We start from the raw sequence: 16,676 nt of genomic DNA, 5'->3' as shown, positions 1-16,676 counted from the left end.
AGCCAATTAAGTCTCCTTTTTTTGTGCTATTGATTCGGCAATCATAATATTACTTCTTGTGTTTTGTTATTCCAATGCGATGGCATATTGCTATTACACGTGGCTGGCCCGAGAAATTTTCTTGGAGAAGATTGAAAATCATGCCATTGGTGTGCTTAAGGAGCTAAAAAGCATTGGGCGGTTGTTTGCCCTACCTTTTGATTACAGTCTTGGTCAGTATTTTGACGACATCAAATTGGAGGGAAGAAAGTATATGTTTACCTCTTTGAAAATTAGAGAGCCTAGTGAACTCAGTGGTGTTGGGAAGGGGAAGGTAGCTACCAAGATGATAGCAAAACTGGATCAGGCAGCTCACTGAGTCATCTTTAGGTGAACACTTTGTCGATTCTTCCAACATGTATTCTTTTCCATTCATTGTTTGCCTCATAATTCTAACCACTGTTACCATTGGGAATGGCTCAGATATCTCACATGTTTGAAGAATGAGGGCAAGATCTATGAGCTTCCGAGACATTACAAGGGTTGGATAGAGATGGCCAATCCAACTACCTGTATGTATCCTAAGTCCATGCATGGACACTCACAGTGGGAGCTTGTCAATTGCCCTTGGTGGTTAGATTTTTTAGGTGGTAATGTGCTTACATGAGAGCTTGATTTGTACAAGCAATATTCTACAACAAAAAAGACCATAGAAATAAGCAAGGATCAGGATAATCCAAGAAGAACAACACGAAAAATAGAGAAGAAACACTGCAAGGAAGGTTGGTTTATTTGGTGTGTTTGAAACATGCTACAGGGGGGTAGGGTCAGTCAAACTAGTTGTAAATCAAAAGAATTTTGAGCTCATTTGCCCTTTTTTTCTTGACAGCCAAGGATGTGGAGAGGACACCATCTCCACCGCCTACGGAGCCTTCTATTGATGTTGGTGATGGGATAGATGGTATTATTTCAATTCCATCAATCTTTGAGTTTTTTTATTTGAAGTGCATAAGACTTGGGATGAGCTTCTTGCATATGTTCAGCAATGGATTGTTTTTGTCAATAGGAAAAATAGTGAAAGTTGTCACTCCATTTATCTTCTGTCCACCACTATCACTAGAACATGCTATGCATCATGGAGGGTTGGCTACGTATGGATGCTCTATGGGAGACTACATTTTGATGGGCCAAGACTTCGGGCCAAGACTTCGCATGTGCTAGAAAAAATGATATGTATGCTAAGATCCATGAGTTCTTTTTGTCCGCACGTGACCCTTCTATGGAATACAAGAAAAAGGGGAGAAAAGTTAAATGGGTAGCAGATTTTATTTTCCTAGACTTTCCCACAGGACAGAACTTGGGTGTCAGTAATCCACTACCTCCTTGGAATATTCTTTCTGAGGACCATGTGAAGTATGGTTTGGCCACAGCCACAGTCACCATAGGAGACAATGGATGGCTTGCCATGCTTTGTCCCATTGCAGGTGGTGTGAGATGTTAGTAGGATTCTTGATATGTATATGTGCATTTGTTAAGCTTTCTACTATGATTTGAACTAATGCAATGAATTTCCAGGCCCTTGCTTGACATGGATGGAGAGGTATGTCAAAGTCAAAGACCTTTAGATAGCAAGAAGAGTGATGGTGTTGGACAAGAATGAGTACGGCTTCGTTAAACAATCAGGGGAGGACATGCCGGTATATGCTTCATCTACTTTTTTGAAAGCCTTTCGCAATTGGAAAAGTGAACAATGAAGCTGATTTAAGTATTTTTATGTAGATTTGTACTTCCATGCTAGTATTTACATGTTGCAATGGAGCCTCCACACCCATTTTCAAGGCCGAGAGCCATTCTCTGTTTGATATGCATGGGGTGCGAGTGACTCATGGTGCCTCATCTTCCAACTCACAACTTTTGCCCCTATAGTGCTTTGCCTACATATGCTGAAGGAATGGCTAGAGCCATGGCGAAGGACAAGCGGTTTGATCAACTTGGAACACAATGTTCATGCATTTGTAGTCCTTTTGTAGATGATGAGTGTGAAGATAGTGGTTGAAGTGTTTTGTGAATCTTTTTGCCTTTTGGAGTATTGAGTATATTGTAGGCCCCAAAGCCATATGCATTGCATAATGTAGAATGACATGGATTGAATGAATGAATGGATTTATATTGTATTAAAAGCTACTCTTCATTTTGTGTTAAAGATTATGTTGCTATCTTGGACTCCATTGGGAAACCCGCACTATAGAACACCATGGAGTTATAAACCCCAAATGCATATTGAGCCATTTGAGTGCATGGAAATAACCACTTGTCATGCTATGTGGTATCATTGATATTTCTTGCTGGAATCATGTCCACCTCTCAATAAAATAAACTTCAAGAATGCAATCTGTTTCCATATGATCAACGTGTTAAAAGAATGAATTGGAACCATGGTTTTAAACAAAGCAAAATTCCATTTTCATGCTTCCTTTCTAAAATCCTTTAACTTCCTCTCCTACAATTCACCCTCCCCTCCTAAAATTCCCATTTCCCTTGTTAAAATTACATTTTGTTTTCATTAGCTCATCAAACCATAAGTCAAAATTCCTACAACTAGTGGGTCAAGGCCATTGAGACCATAGGAGGTGATATGATAGATATAGTAGGAAATAACAAATAGAACGTCAAAAGGGGCCTTGTGATATTAATCTCTCAACTCCCTTAATGTGTCCTATGTCCCATAACATTGGGTGGAAGCACTGTTAGGTGGCCTAGCTTTTGCGCTAAATAGCATCTTTAACTTAGCACCTCATGAGGTGCTAACACATGCTAAATATCATGACAAACTTAGCACTCTTCATGTACCACTGTTCATAGTCCCACCTCATGACTCCTCCTCTATTTTTTTGTCACAAGCATCGCTCAAACTCTGGACTCGCTCGAACGTGGTCGCTCGATGTTTTGACTTACCCCTAGAATCTTGATACTGGTAGAGCGACTCCTCACATGAGGATCTGAAACAAATAGAGCAACTAGAAAGTGATATGAAGTGGACACCCCAAGTGTAATGCATATTGTCCCACCTCTGTCTAAAGCCAAATCATCCACATAAAATCTGTGAATTTGTGCATTGATAGGCATCTGCAACCTCAAGAAAATAGGAGTGATTATGTTTGAGTGTGGAAAGTATCATCATGCCATGCTACTCTCCCACTGTATCGAAAAAGGAAGGCATCCTAGGCTGCTCTCTCTGGGGAATGGATACCACCTTCCCTACCTCGTCTTTTGTATGTGGTGTCAAGGAGCCAACGGGGGACCTTTTTTGGCTCCTGGATTTCAGCTCTTTCTTGGTCAAGAGCCCTGTGCAAAATGTCCTGATCAATTGGAGGCATATCAAGCTGAATATCTGGCTCCACATGTGGCTGAATAATTTGTTTTCATACTTTTAATGGTGAATCTTAACACAAAGATGGTGAATAATAGCTCGGGTGACCAAAAAAGGATACCCTAAGAGAAGCTTACCTGACTTGGCACAATCCTTGACATCTAGGTTTTTTTTTTTTGCAAGAAAGAGACTTCTATTAAGTAAGAGAAAAAGCCCATGAGAGCAAGCTCAAAGCGGAATACATCATGAAACCATGAGGATAAATAAACCCCATCAAAATGAGATGGAGAACAACCAAGGCTGAGGCTGAAAGTGCCACCTCAACCTTGTAAGAGTCTCAAAGAAGAAAGGAGAATCCTTCCATTCCCTGAAGAAAGAAGCCCTCCTATCCACAAACGATATATTGTTGGAGGTACCATTTCAGCCAGTCAGGATAGTGGGCTTCATGGAGCATGGCTCTCTTTCATAGTGGTACTTGGATCCTGAGTCGCTACTCACTGCCCTGGGCTCATGGAGGCTATGGCTCTATGGAGGTGTCCCAATTAAGTTTTTGCAATGTGACCCTAGGGAATGGGAGTGGATAGATGAAGGGCACCGAGAGAAGGGCATCCCCTTCTTTCGTTACACGGTCAATAATGCCAGGAAATTCTAGCTCAACTATAGGGGTTGGAGGCCCACCAGAGTTCCTCATTGAGAGAATTTTTAGATTTCTGTAGACTTGCAAAAAAATTTTTGGCAAAGGCTCTCGAAATCCCATCGGAATAGAAAAATCACTCTCTTCTTTTGGCTTTCAATTCATGGTTGGATAGCAACGAACCATTGGAGATCCAGGTTCAGGGTTGCTGACCCTACTTGCCCTCATTGCCTTTCTACTTCGAAGACAGTACAACACTGCCTTCGGGATTGCAGATAGGTGAGAATCATATGGAAGGGGATTGCAAGACTTTTCAACACTTTTGTTCGCCTCCCCTTCTATATGATCTGGGGATCAGTGGCTTGGCTCACTCTTTCAGTTCCCAGGTTTTTGTGCTCTTTAGAGGATGTTCCGGCCACTCTCTTCAGGGCTGCTCATTCCTCGGTTGACTCTCCATGGGAGGTTTTAGCTAGCATTGCAGCATGTCACATTCGGAGAGCCAGATGCACTGAGGCTTTGGAGGGTTCTCAAGTTCACCCTTCTCAGACCTTGGCTAGTACTTGGACAGATACGGTACACACTCTGATGGCCATATGGGCGACCATGCAGGGATCCTCTCGAGCAGCCTCCTCTAGGAGAGTTATTTTTCTCAGGGATTGGAGAGACTCTCCCTTCCTTGCAGAGACTTCTACAGGGTTGAGATGGCATTTTTAGCCTTCTTTCTACCTCACTCTTCTGAGGTGTTTTTTATTACATGCCTAGCATGTTGTATTTCGGCACAGAGCTTGCTCTAGCGAGTTTCTTTCTTACTTAATAGAAGTATCTTTTTTGCCCCAAAGAAAAAAAAGAAGGCATCCCAAGCTGCTCTCTCCAAAGAGTGAAGTCCTCCTTCTCTACCCCCTTTTTTGTATGATGGTAACTCAATCATGTTAAAGTCACCTCCATTCACCCATGAATCTGCAATGGGGGAATAGGAGAGCAAATCCTTCAACATAATGACACATTCCCCTCTAATGTTGGAGGCATAAAGGTTAAGGAAACCAACCTTACGCCCTCCAATCAAGAGAATAATCCACTGAGCCCTAGAGGGGATAATGACTCTGTGTCCAACAACTAAGGGGAGAACGGACTGCGAAACTAAAATAGAAGTGCCTCCCCTAGTGCCCAAGATAGGCGACCAAAACGTATGGCTAGAAAGCAACTTGCCTAATCCCTAGAATCCAGTTTGTGCTCCTGAATAAATAAGACATCAATGGAACCCCCAGTAACATGTGGAAGAAGCTAATACCGGATCAGCTGTCTGTGGTGGCGATGTGGGATGCCACCTAGGCCCTGTATGTTCTAGCTAACAATCCTCATCGACGGGAGGATGTAGAATGGAACACCTTACCCAACCTAGTGGTAGAAACAAACCCCTCAACAGGGGAAGACCTCTTGCTCGAGGAGCGAGGAATGGAACCAAGTGGTGGAAAAGCAACAGGGGAAAGATCCCTGCCACCTGACGAAGAAGCCGTGTCAACAGGAAACCCAATCACTGGCTCACCAAAAGTAGAGGGCACAAACTCCTCCTCTGGGAAATCTGAAGCATTTGTCAGAGCCAAAAATGAGTTCCTATGAATCAAGCCACACACCAAAGTGTGAAGAATCCCTTCTGAGGGAAGAGGATCAATAGTGTAAACCATCCCCTTCTCCCTATCCAAGGGAGGAAGTGAGGACTGCTCAAGACGATCCTGTGTCTGCACGGCCATGGAGACCTCTCCTGCCTTGGGGAGAATGTCTGGCACCAAACCAGATAAAGGTGGATGTGTTGGGTCCAGGGTCACAAAGCTGCAACTGGGGAGGAGGTCGAAGCTGAAGCATCTCGGACTGTGTGAGGTGAGACTGGAGGGACTGCTCGAGTTGAAGCAGAGTCAACTAATGCATCCTCGTGAACTAAAGGTGGAATCTGTTGGGAATATCAAGGAACTGCCTCTTTATGTGAGCACTAGAGTGCTAGTTTTGTAGTGGTTTATGTATGAGCTGCCATGTGGCACTCTTTCTATTATCCCATATAGTTGGGTGACATTGTATCACTTGTACTTCACTTCTATATAAGTGAGGTCTCTATCATGAATATATCATCCAGCAAGCTCTAAAGTCTTTTCATGAACACAAGTCTCAATCTTGTGGCCTAACTGAACTTGAGTCTATGTCTGAGTAGTTAGCTTCTTCATCATGCTTTGTCTTTGTGTTCTTTCTGCCTTAGCTTAGCCTTGCTCAGTTCTTCCTGCTTTTTGTCTAGCTTCTTAGCTTAGCAGTAGCTTCCATGTTCCTTCATGTGGTATCAGAGCCAGGTTACCCTCGTCGTCATGTTGCCTCATCTTCCTCCTTCTAGCCTTGATGCTGCCCTGATTCTCTTCTCCTTGCCTTGCCATTAGCCTCATCATCTTTGCCTCAAATCTGCCTGCCATTGTTAGCATTCTACCCACCATAAGCTGCCCCAAATCTGTGCCATTTTCTTCTCCAGATCTGTGCCATTCTCCGCTAGAAATCTGCCCCACATATGCGCCACATTGCCTGAGATATGCCCTCTATTTCTGCCCCAAAATCTGCGCCACATTTCCAGCCATCTGCCTCAGTGTTTACCCACGATTCAGCTTGTCATTCTCTACTGCAAATATGCGCCAACTTCTGCCCAAAACTTGATGAAATCTGTGCGCCATTGCTCTACCAAGTTTGCCATGAATCTGCCTCAGCATCTACTCACAATTTCTGCCCCAAAATCAGCGCAACACTTCTAGCTATATCTGTCCCAAATGTGCGCCCCATTCTCCTGCATCTTTCCATGAATCAGCCTGCCATTTTCAGTTCATTGTCTGCATGTATGGGAGCTGCGTATTGCTAATCTTCATTTTGAGTTGAGATATCTCTCAGATTGATTCATCATGATGAATACTCACGCTGCCATTGAGAAGTTCAATGGCCAAGGATTCCACACCTGGCAAATTAAGATCAAGTTCCACTTGATGAAGCACAATCTGTGGAATCTGGTCAAGGGAACTTCTTCATCAAATGATAAGGAGAAGGAAAAGGAACCTCAACATTTCGAGCAAGCATTCACAATTATTGCATTGGGTCTTGGAGACAATTATCTGCATCACATCTCTAATCTTGAAGACCCTGCTAAAGCTTGGAATGTGCTTGACCACTTATTTGGTGCAAGTAGCAAGCATTCAAAGTTTTCACTCGAGATTGAATTCTTTGAGTTAGATCTAAAACTTGGAGCACCTTTGGATGCCCATATCAACAAAATGCAAAGCCTAATGAATCAATTGGCTTCCGTTCACTCTCCAATGATAAAAGATGATGCTATGGCAATGCTTCTCAAAAGCATGCCTGAAGATTATGACAACTTGGTCACGACATTGAAATATGGTCCCAATCCTTCATTTGAAGGGATCATAAGTGCATTGCATGAAGATGAAAGGAAGTGGGAGAAGCAAAAGGATCACCAAGTGGAGGGAGAACAAGCTTTGGCAACCAAGTTCAAAAGGATTTCTTTTGAAGCTTGTAGACATTGTGGCAAAAACAATCATGATGAGAAAGATTGTTTTTGCATCAAGCCATGTGGGATTTGTGGCAAGAATGGCCACTCTAAAAGTAACTCTTTCTCAAAGAAAAATTCTTCAAATATGGTGGATGACACAAGTGATGAAAAAGCATATATGGTAGATGATAAAGATTTATGTTTCTAGGGTTCCGTGCCTGGATCATGTTTCCAAAAAGGATTTTGTAAACCTGTTGCAACCGCTATGAGTATGCAAAGGTATCTTGTCTTATCTCTTTGAACCTCTCAGAGGTATCTATTATATTTTGTGTGTTTGTCCTGGTATATCCCATATTCTGTACCTACCCAAGGATGTCCTACTAGCATGAGAGACTAGAGCCTTGGATTTATCCTTGTCTAGAAAGACTGGCATGAGAGACCATGAGCCTATGACTTATCCTTGCGGTATGAGGCATTTCCTTGAGGGGGGATTTGTTGGGAATATCAAGGAACTGCCTCTTTATATGAGCACTAGAGTGCTAGTTTTGTAGTGGTTTATGTGTGAGCTGCCATGTGGCACTCTTTCTATTATCCCATATAGTTGGGTGACATTGTATCACTTGTACTTCACTTCTATATAAGTGAGGTCTCTATCATGAATATATCATCCAGCAAGCTCTCAAGTCTTTTCATGAACACAAGTCTCAATCTTGTGGGGCCTAACTAAACTTGAGTCTATGTCTGAGTAGTTAGCTTCTTCATCATGCTTGTCTTTGTGTTCTTTCCACCTTAGCTTAGCCTTGCTCAGTTCTTCCTGCTTTCTATCTAGCTTCCTAGCTTAGCAGTAGCTTCCATGTTCCTTCAGAATCTACACACAAACCGGAACCCAGTGGTATGCGGCGGGTGCCCCTGAAGGTCATGAACATAGGAAAAAGGTGACGGTACCAAAGGAGCGCTCAGTCAACGAGGAGCACTCTGGCGAGTAGAAGCTGTACCACCACCCTAAGGAGAACCACCTTGTTGAGGCTGAGGAGTAGGTGCTGGACCTATACCACCCCCCTGTCGAGCCCGAGGAGAAGGTGTTGGACTTGTACCACCCCCTTGTCGACGGGCATGGAGCAGTAGCTATATCAGAGGGCTTCTTGGGCCTTTTAAGTGTCCAATGGTCCTGCATATCCTGCATTGGTCCTGCCTGCCTAAAATCTCTACTCTCTGGTAAAAAAAAGAACCATCCAGGCACTGAAGCATAACATGGTCCATAGTGAGGTTAGGATCCTTACGGAGGACCCTAACTCTAGGTACCCCATCAAGCTTGGTTGCCTCTGCTACAGTTAACGGCAACCCAAGGAGAAGTGGGATATTAGCTACCACACCGAAATGCTCCCCAATAGCAGAAAGAAGTCGATGGTAAACTTGGGGAAGCCCAGGAAATCTGATGAGCAAAATTCTTTACTCTGCTGGAGGCTGCTGCTCATGTAAATTCCCTGTTTGCAGATGGACCCGAAGTTTCTTCGGAATCAAAGATACACGAAGAAGCATAATAGGATCGAAAATGCTTCAGAGTCTGGGGATGGAGAGGATTGAGTTTGACGCTGCACTTTTCTCATTCCATGGGCTGGTGCCCTGTTCCGTGGCTCAAGCATCTAATGTGCCATCAAGCGTAATCCAAAGAAAAATTTTGATCGGTCTCCTAAGTTGAATGATTTTTTCTCTACACTTGGTCCCAGACATAGTAGAGAGAGTATCAGGCAGCTTATTGACTCTAACATCATTTTGCAGTCCCATCCGGAGACCATCATGCACTTAGCGATAGCTTTCTATGCCTCCCTACTTTCTGCGGATCCGAACTCATAGGCCAGAGAGGTGGCTAGAGATTAACTTTGACAGAGTTTACCTGTGTTGGTCACTCCAGAGATGTTATGCTCACTTGATGCATGCTTTACCAACACAAAATTCAAGACTGCTCTCTCTGCCCTTCATAAGGGAAAATGCCCTGGTTCCAATGGTCTTACTCCTTTTTTTATAGCCTTTTGGGATATGATAGGTGATCATATTACTTCAGCCCTGCAGGGCATTTGGGACTCGGGTGAGATGCCTGACTCACTGACCGAGGGACTCATTCATCTTATCCCAAAAGATGGCAACATGAATTTTTTATCCTATCGGAGACCCATCACTCTTTTGGGCACTCTTTACAAAATCCTTGCCAAGGTGATCAGCATCAGATTACAGCCTCTTCTTCCAGACCTCATCTAGGATACTCAGACAGGCTTTGTGCATGGCAGGAGCATTTTTTATAATATCTTTTCCTTTTGGGAAGCCACAGAGTGGGCTATGCAAAGTGGGCAGAGGCTAGCAGTTCTACTCCTGGACTTCGAGAAAGCCTATGACAGAGTAGATTGGGGTTTTCTTGAGGGCACTCTTCTACGGTTTGGATTTTCAGATGCTTGGATAGGAGGGGTGGCCTCCCTTTACAGATCAGGTTTTGATTGGAGGGGTAAGGGGTGACAGGTTTCAAATTTCTAGATCAGTTTGTCAGGGATGCCCTTTAGCCCCCTTCCTCTTTCTTTTTGTGGCAGAAGCTATGAGTATCTTCCTTAGATCTCAGGCTGAGTTTTTGGGCTGAGATTGCCCTTGAGGTGGGAGTAGGAGCTTCTTGACTGTGAGTTGGCTAATGACACTGCTATTTTTATTGAGGCCTCTTCGCAATCACTTGATTCTTTCCGGACAGCCTTGGATATTTTTTGCTCAGCTACAGGGGCACACATTAACTGGCATAAATCCTTTAGCTTTTGGATCAGTGATGAGTACACTCTAGGCTGGGGAGTTGACATTGGCTTTTCTTGGATTCAGAGGGGTGTTCCTATCAGGTATTTGGGATGCGAGGTAGGATTGGACATCTCTCTAGCACAGCAGTTTGCCCCAATACTAGAAAGTATAAGGAAAAAGCTCCTTTTCTGGAGCTCTGCCAAACTTGACCTTGCATCTAGAGTTGTGGTAGTGAACCAGGTTCTCTTGGCCACCTCCTAGTTTGTGTGTTCTTCCTGGTGCCGGCCTAGGGATTGCATCACTCAGCTCATCAGACCCTTCAGGAATTTTTTATGGAGTGGACTTGATGGCACAGCAGATGTTGCAGCAAGGGTGGCCTGGGAGACCATTATTCTCCCTACATGTGAAGGGGGCCTTAATGTCATTGACCTGGACTTGCAGTGCAGGGCATTGCTTTGTAAGGTGGTGGTGAGGGGACTCTAGGAACCTTGGAAGGATTTCTTTTTTGGATGCATTCAAGCTTGCACACCAACCTTGGGAGATGATTGGGTGGACAGCCCTCGCTGGATTTTCACTTCCGCCTCTCTCAGATCTCCTGCCTCTCCTCTCATGACTGCCATCCTGAAAGCTTGGGGGAGCTTCAAGAACACTCTTCGAAGGATTCCAGCTTCTACCGTCGAAGAGATTGATAGACAGCCAATCATTTGGAATGATAGTATTCTTGACGAGCATGTCAGACCATTGGGCACTTCTCATTACATGCAGTGGTCTAAATGGGAGAGAGGCCCTGCCTACACAGTAGGCACTTGGAAAGCTTTTATCAGGCTACCTGAGGATCAGAGACTATAGTCCATGAGTCACCTCAGAGGGGTAGCACGTAGGATTCAGCAGATAGGTGCAGCCATCCCAGTGGAATGGACAATTGAGTTGCCTATTACTTCCACCACTTGGATGAAGGATTTTTTGAGGACATCAGTTCCTTTATAGGTGATCACTCTCTGAGGTCTCGGGGAAGATGCACTGGTCTTTGACGTTGGGGATGGAGATTTACTCTCTACATCCAAGGATGGCATTCTTCTTGAGGTTGCCTTTTAGCCTGTTAGGATTGCTGGTTTTGTGGACCATGGAGCGGGCTTGCAGTGGTACTTAGACCCCAACCCTTTGCTCTTGGCCTTGGGATCCTGGAGGTTGTGGTTATATGGAGGTGCACCTATCAGGTGCTTGCAGTGGGACCCAGGAGAGTGGGAGTGGATAGATCATGGGCACCGAGAGAGGAGGATTCCCTTCTTTCATTTCACGGTTGGTAATGCCAGGAGATTTCAGCTGAACAATAGGGGTTGGATTCCCTCCAGAGCCCCCCATCCAGAGCCCCCCATTGGGAAAGCTTCTTCATCACCATAGATTTGCGTAGAAATTTCTAGAGGAGGCTGTGGAAATCCCTCAGAAATAGAAAGATCACTCTTTTCTTTTGGCTTTTGATTCATGGAGGGATTGCAGTGAACTTAGGGAGATCACGATTTGGGGCTGATCCCACTTATCCTCGATGTCATTTTGCAGAGGAGTCAGTGCGACATTGCCTTTGGGACTACAGTCAGGCGAGGACTATTTGGAAAGGGGTTGCTCGAATACTTAGCATCTTTCACACTTCCCGTTTCTTCATGACTTGGGGCTCAGTCGCATGGTTATCCCTTACCAGGCCCCAGGTGTTTTATGAGGGTGAGCCTTCTTCTTGAGCACTCTCAGTCTACCGGCAGGTGATAGACCCTTGCTCTCTTCAAGATGTACCACTTACCCCCTTCAGAGCTTCTCATGCTTCAGTGGACACCTCTTGGGAGATTTTGGCTAGCATTTCCTCTTGGCACATTTGGAGAGCCAGATGTACTGAGGCCTTGGATGGCACCCAAATACACCCATCATAGGTGTTCATGGGTATTTGGACTGACACGGTTCACACTTTGATAGCCATATGGGCTAACATGCAGGGCCCTTCACGGCAGGCTCTTCTAGAAGGACTATATTTCTTCCAGTTTGGAGGGGTTGTCCCTTTTTCTCGGAGGTTTCTACCAGATTGAGATGGCACTATCAGCCTCAATCCTTTCTTTTTGGCTCTTGAGCTTTTCATGCATTGCATGATGTATCCCGTATGGAGCTTGCTCTAACGGTTTTTCTTTAATACTTAATAGAAGTCTCTTTTTGCAAAAAAAAAAAGAAGTGTCCACTAAAGCATGAGAAGCTCTAAAGAGAGTAAATGGTACATTGTTGGCTCTTTCCTACTTCTTTCGTAGGAAGAGCTGGGTATTTTATGTTTGCAAGGTTCCAAGGCTTTTTGTCACCTATAGACATATTGGGATTATTGGTTGTAGTATATGTGTAGCTTAGGACCTCGAGTCATGTTCCGATGAGAGATGTAGGCTTAAGTGTGGTAAGCAAACAAAGTGCATGCATGCGTAAAAGGAACGTAAATCATCTTTGTTGAGGTAATGAAGGCTTTCGACTTCATTGGGGGTTGTAGGGTTTAGGAGGAGTTTAAGGGTTAGAAGGAGGTTCCAAGGTTAGAAGGAGGTTCCAGAAGGAGGTTCCAGGGTTCAGAAGGAGGTTCCAGGGGTTCAGAAGGAGTCTAGGGTTAGAAGGAGGATCCAAGGTTCAGAAGGAGGTTCCAAGGTTTAGAAAGAGTTCCAGGGTTTAGAAGGAGATTCCAGGGTTTAGAAGGAGTCCAGGGTTAGAAGGAGGATCCAAGGTTCAGAAGGAGGTTCCAGGGTTTAGAAGGAGGTTCCAGGGTTTCGAAGGAGGTTCCAAGGTCAGGGTAGAGTACATGGTGGAGAACTCGTCTCCCTCGTAGATCATGGAGTTTTAAGGGTTGAGGAACAAAGGGTTTAGGGGAGCATAGGAGTGGGAGAGGAAGAAGGTGTAAGAGCATGGGGGAAAGAAGAGAGAGGAGGGAGGAGGAGGAGGAGAGAGGAGGAGGAGGAGGAGGGAGGAGGAGGAGGAAGAAAGAGGAGGAGGAGGAGGAGGGAGGAGGGAGGAGGAGAGGGAGAGGTTGGGTTGCAAGGTTGGAGGAGAAGGGAGGAGGAGTTGCAAGGTTAGGACATGCTTTTGGATGTGGAGTGCAAGGAAGCATGGACACTTGAGACAAATGCTTGGAATACCAGAGTAGACTCAACACAATGCCCCAAAGAGTGTGGGCTTCATTCCATTATGGGGTATTTATACAAGTTGGAGAGCTTCTCTCTCTGCACAAAGTTGTATCACAAAGTTGTAACACATTCTCTTTCTACATATAGAAGTTGTAACACAAAGTTTTAACACAAAGTTGTATCTAGAAGTTGTAACACAAAGTTGTAACACAAAGTTGTATCACAAAGTTGTATCACAAAGTTGTAACACAAATTTGTATCACATTCCCTTTCTACATAAGTTCATGTTGGCACAAAGTCAACATACTCCCGGATCCATTTTATTACCCATCCTCGGGTTATGGCTTATTGCGATCATGTACCTGAGTTGCCATGTTTTTAGTCTGGTGGCATGACTATCTCCTTGTTGCATTGATTTTTTTCAAGAGTATGTCGATGTCTTTGCCTAGTCATATAAGGATTTAAAGGGAGTACCCACTGAGTTCATGGAACATTGCATTGATCTATAGCCGGAAGTAGACTCAGTGATCAAGGGACCATATCACATGAATCCCAACTATGGCAAGGCTGTCCATGCTGATATTCAAAAGATGGAGCAAGCAAGGTTGATCCACCTTGTTGACTACTCCAAATGGCTTAGTGGCATTGTAGTGGTGCCCAAAAGAGAGACTGGAAAACTCCGAGTTTGTGTCAACTATAGGAGTTTGAATACCGCCACACGTCGGGATAGGTCTCCTCTCCCCTTCACTAACAGGGTGCTAGAAACCATAGCTGGTCATGCTCTCTACTCCTTCATGGATGGACACAGTGGGTATAACTAGGTTCGGGTGCAAGAGCAAGATCATTTAAAGACTACCTTCATCACCCAATTGGGAAGTTATGCTTATCGGATGATGCCTTTTGGTCTATGCAATGCACCGGCCACGTTTCAATGTCTTGTCACCAAACTCTTCCAAGAGAACATCGGAAAGTTTCTTGAGGTATTCTTGGATGACTTCTCTGTGTTCAATGGTAAGAATGCTTCTCACCTCAAACCTGCTATTTAGCTGATCACATGAGTAAGTTGAGGTGGGTTTTTGATAAGTGCAGAGAAGCTAGGTTGTGCTTGAATCTAGACAAATGTTTCTTCCTCGTTTCTTCCTCGCCTTGCGAGGGGTTCTCCTTGGCCACATCATCTCGTCTGAGGGAATGACCATGGACCCAGCAAAGGTGGAAGTGATATTGACCTTACCTATTCCTCGCACACCCAGAGAAGCCAAGTCTTTTTTGGACATGTGGGTTATTATAGAAGATTCATCAAGTCCCGACATAGCGGTGGCATTGACGGAACTCCTTTGGCAGGAGCAGTGGTTGGCACCTCAACAACTGGCATTTGAAAACCTCAAGGATCGTCTAGTAAAGGCACCCATCTTGTGGCAACCTCAATGGGATGTCATTTTTCATGTGCATGTAGATGCAAGTGGACTGGCGATTGGGGCGATATTGGCCCAACCAGATGAAGAGCACAAACTCGACCTACCTGTGTACTTCGCAAGCAGACAACTCAACAGAGCAGAAAGAAACTATAGCACCACTGAATGCGAGGGCTTGGGCATGGTCTATGCCATGACAAAGTATCGGCACTATCTCTTGGGCAATAAGTTTATCATCATTACTGATCATCAAGCTCTCAAATACTTACTGAACAAACCAACACTTGGGGGGAGAGTGAGTAGGTGGATTCTTCTATTTTATGAGTTTGACTTTGACATCCTAGTGAGAGCAGGCCGATTGCGTCAACCAACAAACAACTTGTCAAGGATCTCTTCAGGTGAAGCAGCCATAGGAGTTGATGATGACCTTCCAGATGTGGGCCTCTTTCGTGTCAGTGCCACAGTACCAAAGGATGACTGCCTCTTTGCTGTGGATTGCTTTCCCCCATGGTATGCAAACATTGTACACTTGTTGTCTACAGGTGAGTTCCCCAAAGGGTTAACTCCAGCACAAAAGCGGAGGCAGATTATTTAGGCTGCTCCTTTCAAACTGATCACGGGTCAGCTGTACAAGTTGGGGAAGAACCACATTTTAAGGAGGTGCATGCTCCCTCATGAAACACAAGCCATCCTTCAGGAGGCTCACTCAGGAATGGGCGGAGGTCATATGGCACCAGAGGCCACTACTAGAAAGATAATGTGCTTTGGGTTGTGGTGGCCAAAGCTATTCCAAGACCGCTATGCTTATGTGCACCGCTGCGACTCATGTCAAAGAGGGGGGCCGAATCCTACCCGATGGGAGTACCTTCCCCTTCAGCCATCTATAGATGGGGATTGGATTTTGTTGGACCCATCTCTCGTACAACTCGAAGAGGGAACAAGTATGCTTTGATTGCTACTGATTATGGCACTAAATGGGTGGAGGCTAAGGCCGCGAAGACCTGCACTACTCAAGTTGTGGCCTCATTCTTGTATGATCAAATCATTTCTAGGTTTGGATGTCCTATGGAATTGATGAGTGACAGAGGTACCCACTTTCTCAATGATGTCATTACTGACCTCATCACCCAACTGCAAATTGTTCACAAGACCTCTAGTTCATACTACCCTCGAGCCAATGGTTTGGCCGAGAGCTCCAATTGGACCATGTCTCATATTGTGGCTTGGTTATGCCTTCATTCCTTGGCAAATTGGGATATTCTACTACCAGCCGCTCTTTTTGCTTATAGAACAGCATCATACAAGCCTAGCACTGGATATTCACCATTCCAGCTAGTTTATGGCTTGGAAGCGGTTATGCCCTATGAGTTCCACATGAAGACCACTAGGATCATGGCAGAGATGGTGGATGATAACTTGGAGGCATGCACACTTGAGAGATTATGGGATCTTGAAGCCTTGGATGAACATCATCGTGAAGCGATCCTTACTCAGGAAGTCTGGCAAAGAAGGCAGAAAGCATGGCATGATAGAAATCTCAAGAAGAGGGAACTCCAAGTTGGCAGCTTGGTCTTGTTATATTCCAGTAAGTTCCTAAAGCATAAACTCAAATTTGTCAGTGGCTGGACAGGGCCCTTCTTTATCACAAGGATTATTCCCAGTAGAGGGGTTTATTTGGCCACCTTGGAGGGCAAGAAGTTACCAGCACCTATAAATGGCTCATGGGTAAAGAAGCATCATCCACATTGACTCTCTCTCTTTGGATAAGGATTTCCATTCCTATTAGTTGAATTTTTATTTATTCAAAAAAAAAAACAATGTATTCCCTTTCCTAGCCCTGTCAAGCTTCTCC

At 44.6% G+C, this 16,676-nt stretch overlaps 1 long non-coding RNA gene across 5 annotated transcripts; it reads left to right on the top strand.

The window, feature by feature from the left end:
- The first annotated feature begins 113 nt into the window (after positions 1–113).
- On the top strand, positions 114–2,077 carry LOC147884003 (uncharacterized). Of its 5 annotated transcripts, none has more exons than XR_015543715.1 (4): positions 114–212; positions 463–551; positions 869–940; positions 1,906–2,077. It is a non-coding gene; the product is annotated as an uncharacterized LOC147884003 (long non-coding RNA). The 5 variants fall into 5 exon arrangements; XR_015543717.1 differs by lacking the exon at positions 114–212 and adding an exon at positions 1,555–1,676 and having other exon boundaries at positions 473–761; XR_015543718.1 differs by lacking the exon at positions 114–212 and having other exon boundaries at positions 473–761.
- Positions 2,078–16,676: the final 14,599 nt, after the last annotated feature.

This window comes from Dipteris shenzhenensis, chromosome 27, assembly GCF_047967505.1.
Source record: "Dipteris shenzhenensis isolate YYH24624 ecotype China chromosome 27, Dip_SZ_1.0, whole genome shotgun sequence".
Taxonomy (NCBI): domain Eukaryota; kingdom Viridiplantae; phylum Streptophyta; class Polypodiopsida; order Gleicheniales; family Dipteridaceae; genus Dipteris; species Dipteris shenzhenensis.
The sequence above is the reverse complement of the archived record's forward strand: the minus strand, read 5'-3'. Positions and strand labels throughout refer to the sequence as shown.